The sequence below is a fragment of the Lineus longissimus genome, chromosome 17 (assembly GCF_910592395.1).
Source record: "Lineus longissimus chromosome 17, tnLinLong1.2, whole genome shotgun sequence".
Taxonomy (NCBI): domain Eukaryota; kingdom Metazoa; phylum Nemertea; class Pilidiophora; order Heteronemertea; family Lineidae; genus Lineus; species Lineus longissimus.
In genome coordinates, this window is record NC_088324.1 from 5,866,722 (window position 1) to 5,872,191 (window position 5,470).

Sequence of the window (5,470 nt, forward strand, 5' to 3'; positions counted from 1 at the left end):
TGGACGACGGACGAGGACGGCTGACTTGTGCCATAGATGTACTGTACAAGCCGCCAACTGGTGAGCTTAAAAGCCAAGGTGACAAAATATGACAGGAAAAGAAAGAAGGAGCGGCGGTTTGCAACTCCTTACCCTTTCTTGAGTGACGTTTGAATCAGGAATAAATTAAAGTTCGGAAATAGATACAAAAGACACCCAACATTAATTTTAATTTGGAGTGGAGAACCCTTGCTTTCACTTTTCAGTCTGAACGCTTTCTATCACCTTGGTCTTTCAGCTCCAATTTAAAATGTTAGGTCTTGATCTCGTCATCCAGTCTTCAGACGTGCCCATGGTCAAGTTGGATAAAGAATATTGAATAACTTTGGGTGAAACACATACTTGGCTGTCCAGTGTTTTATTGCGTCACTCTTTCCTTCTTCCAGTTAAAGATTCTATGGGTATGTATACAATGCCACCGTTATCCTTTTCTTTCCCTACCGTTGGGGAGTATGCTGTGCATTCCAACACAACAGAATTCCGCCATAAGGCTGAAATATGATGAAATACTATATATATAATGACAGTTAATTTTCGCACGAGACTGGCCTCGGTTGGTCATGAAGGGCTGTCTCCACAGAGGCACTTGAAGATATCAAGAAGCCGCTCATAGGAGCTTCTGTTGAGCTTGCCGTGCATGGCTTAAACTGGTGCGCGGTGTGTTTCGCATACGACCTCGGATTAGCCGTTTGTACCACAACGCTCCAAGTCCATTGTGGTAACGGCACATGTGCATTATGATACAGTCTGGTGACAGGGTGACATCATCCTGTTGCGGCAACAATCTGATCATTCTCTGTTGGCAAACCCAGGCCAGGTTGGCATCAACAATATTATAAAATGACTCAGCGGCACGTTTGTGCAGTAACCAAAGACCTACTCTGCAAACACGTGTCAGTTTTGTTGCATCTGTTTCACGAAGGGCAAGTACACGTTTTACAGGCCTTTTGAACAGATGCCTTTCAACCGGCTGAATAGGGTCTACATATACAACGTATTACATTATAATGAATTAAGCAAATATGTCGTTTCATGCATGTCATACAAGAAAACATTACCTCAGCAAGTGACGAGACGAAATTTGTACGCAGTGACCAGGATGCAATTTCACAGTCTACGCTCTGTTTTAAAAACACTTCGCTGATCAAGTGTGCAGCAGTATTTCTAATTGTTTGCCATGACAACACGGGGATATATGCTGGTTTAATATTTGATCATACACGCACTCACTGCCCATGTTTAATCTATATTTATCTGATGGCAGAAATATAGGTCCATGCGTATATGTAAGTTTTCAAAATCCTAGGCTGAATACAGCTTGCGAATTCATTCTAAATTTCGAGCAGCATGGAGTCCTGGTGCCCGCCATTATCAAGTTTACTCCATTGGAAGGGTCTAGAGAAGTATTACCATGGGATGTTCGATGCACGCTCAGCGATGAATGAACACAATATCACGGTTCTACTTACAATCGATCCAGGTGTACGAGGAAACGTTTGAAAATCAAAGAAATCAATGAGTCAGTCTTTTAGGATTACATACACGTAGTGTAAAAGAATGTTCTGAGATGTTGTTTTCTTGAGATACAACAAATGAAATGATAGGCCGTGGAAGTAAACTTACTTAAATGGTAAATGAAGCTCAAATAGCGGTCAAAATGTGGTGATTTCTGAATTTCATAAAGTAACAAGGGTTGAGCGAGATTGTGACGAATGAGATCGAAATCTACATAAGAGTCCCGGACGGAGTACCCCATCCTTAAGTGTGCTTTGCTGCGCATGCTCAGTTTTTCATGACATCTCCAATATGTCATGGACGACTAATCAGGTGCTTGCGAAATAATTTCAGGAATCGCTAGAATGTGTACAAGCCTATCGGCGTAAGGTTCACAATGGTATCGGTTAGACCATAGGCCAATGAATAGGCCACAGCCCAAGTGAGGTCAGAAGGGCAACCACGTTGGTCGGTCACGTTCTATTTTACAATTCGGCATTCTCAAAGGGAAATGTTCTAATTCATAAAGTGAATATACCCTCAACAATGTGGACATATTTTCGTCATACCCGCATAACTGTTCTACAGTCAACGTCCAACAACAATCCCACTCGACAAATAGTAATATTAATTCATATCAAACACAACAAAAAGCTTTTATTTGATTTAAAAAGCAGTTTCATGACCAGAAAACGTAACCGACATGAATAGACATGGGTAATTTTGGTAGCCATTGATGTGACGTCATCATTCCCTGCCTCAATTTGGCTATCCCGATCCCGTCTGCCCGAGAAAGCACTGTTGTGTCTCGGTAGCGCAACACGACATAGGCCTAGGATCCACATCATTGCTATTCACCTGCTATGAACCAGCGTTATAAAGCATTGCTGCTTATCAAATGGCCCCAGGCGTTCTTGAAATGGCATGGCGGTGTCAAGTGAATTGTTGATTCTCGCTGCGGCTGAGGAAAACATTATTGTGTCCAAAACTCTCACGTAGACGATGGATGATTTTCAAGGCTAGCCGCCATCTGCAGTGTTCTCTCAATAGTGATGGACATAGATATCCCTGGATCAGTATCAATTTGGTACTTTTTCGTCTGTTTGGGCCTTTTGATTATGGTCGATAGACGGCTCAAATCAGAAAAATGCAGAAGATTTCTCTGTCGTATCATTTGCTCGTGATTGTTGGTGTTCCCTATCGCGAGAGCAATGACTAGGAAGACTGCGGTCAGCGTGAATAGGTTCAGATGATGCGCCTGGGATAAAACGTAATTGCGAGCAAAACTCTCATTATGATGGATGTATATCAAGTACGGGTACATGTCACCATATTGTATCGTTAGAAGGCTAGCTGCAATCTTCAGTGTTTTCTTAGCGGAGGACAGTGATGACCAGTATTTGATAATGATCCAGGATTAATCCACTCTCCATTCATTCAACAGCATTTGACCACTTGCCTTGCAAAAAGTGGCAACAGTCTTAATACTCTCGCAGACCTATTACCATATCGTCAAAGGAGATTTCTTCCCAAAACAATAGTAGAAGTCTGACCAATACTGTAGCAAGAGAGCGGTAAGAACAATGGCGCATGATGCCAACTTGGGTTCCCATCGAAACAGGTGATATTGACCCGTGGCTCATCGATAGCTGTTTCATGGTTGTCTTCCGGTGGGGCTTTTTCTTCATTATAGTCGATAGAGGGCCCACATCACCAACATGCAGGCGATTTACTTGTCGTATCATTTGTTCATGAGTGTTGGTTTTCTCAGGAGTGTAACGTCTAGGAAAACTGCGGCCAGCGAGCTGCTGGCAAAAAGTAGGTTCAGAGTATGAGTATCATATTCTTCTTTTGATCGCTAGTCAGTTACGATATTGATTAGATGATGTAAAGCCAGTTCTTCTTCAGAGCTCGTCTTTGTTTCCGTGAAGCTGGTCATGGAGTGAGATTTCTTAAGGGCACATCTTCCGTTTGAAGGTCGCTGTAATGTCCGTTCTGTCCAAAGCCGATATGTATTAATCAAATAATACTAAATAATATACGACACATTTTATATATGTCTTTGATGGTATTCTCCGATACATCCGAGTCCTCTGATTAACATTTAAATACATACAGGACGTCACATCACCTTCCTAATGTAGTATCGGATGTGACTGGGCAGCCGACAGCTGGGTAATTTGCACTTAATAATACCAATGGTCCTTTAAAGGATTCCTTCACCCCTCAAACCTATGGCAAGACATCAACATTGTCTACATATCTTTAATAATGACTGGGTTATGGCCAGTATGAATTTGAGGGTCTCAGTAGCGGGCATCTTGGATTTCCCATGAAATTCCTCGGCAACTATATAAACAGCCTTAATCATGTTAACGGATTCTTTGACCCATAAACATATAGCTAGATACCATAATATTCATCCTACGTCAAATGTGACCCATCACAGCAAAACCAGGCGCATGTCGCACAGAAGATGAGCCTAAATGACACCAGGAGATAATGGAAGAAATTGATGTGCTCATATTTCACAATAGGCAGACAATAGAGAAATGAACAAACAGTCCGTCTCAACCTGCCAAGCTCAGAGCGACATGCGCCTGCTTTTGCTGTGACGGGTCACAAATATGCCCCTTAAAATGGCGGAACCATTACACCTACTTATAGTGGTTGGCCAACAATTGTTGTATATAGGCTATGGCCCACCAATGTAGTTGGATTAGACTTATAGGACAATGGGAACTTTCTTGATACAATGTAGCACAAACAGATGGAATGTCAAAGCGGAATAAATTCAACACAAGAAAAGTCTCAAGATTTTCAGAATTCCTACCAACACTTTATAAACTTCAACCAAAACTTCATAGAAATATCCCCAAAACAAAACAAAAATGTACTCAACATACATAAAAACCCTCCAAAAATTATACACCACCCTAAAGATGAAAAATGAATCAACACATAAAAAAATAAGATATAAATGCAATCAACACATTGAAAAAATCCTCAAGACACAAAAGGCACTCAACACATAAAATATTCCTCAAGACAGAAATACACTGAACACATAAAAAATTCCTCAAGACAGATTTAAAAATGGATCAAGACATAAAACCTCCTTCAAATCGAAAAATAGCCCTCCAGGTAAAAGAACTGACTCAAAATGCCGAAAGGGCTCAGAACAATATTTTTCCTCGACACCCGAAGAATTCCCTCAAGTCTCACGTGACCCGCATAAATACATGACGTTGTTGGTTGGCGTGCATGCAACCAAGATGTCGAGGGATGAACTAAAGGGACAATATAAGCAGCAGCTATGTAGGCAAGATAAAGTTACACGAAGTCACCAATAGGGGTCTCTCACATCTCACAGTACGTCGAAATGATTCAAGCATGTACAAGGAATATATTTAGTGCTGAATCTGACTTGACCCAGGGCCCTTACTGTGTATATTAGTCGCCTGAAGATGCCCAAATTAGCCCCTCTGCTCCTGCCTAAAGTCCCCCTTTAAAGGCCTACGCCGTTCGTTAAAAATTTTGAATTTGTAATTGAATTTTTAAATGTCCAATGGCGGAAATACGTACTAACTATACATTTCAACATTGCGGTTGTGAAGACAGATATACAAATACCAAGTTTAAACAAATTTGTATTCACAATACCTGCACTACGGCATTGTGTATTTGTGTATTTCTATTTAACTGGACCACCAGTAATTACGAACGGCGCACCTCTTTGGTCACGTGAGCCTTGATCCTGGTGACGTGAGTGTTGAGGGAATTTTCCAGACTTGAGGGAATTCTTCGGGTGCTGAGGAGAAATATTGTTCTGAGTCCTTTCGGCATCTTGAGTCAGTTCTTTTACCTGGAGGGCCATTTTTTCCTCTTGAAGGAGATTTTATGTCTCGATCCATTTTCAAATCTGTCCTGAGGAATT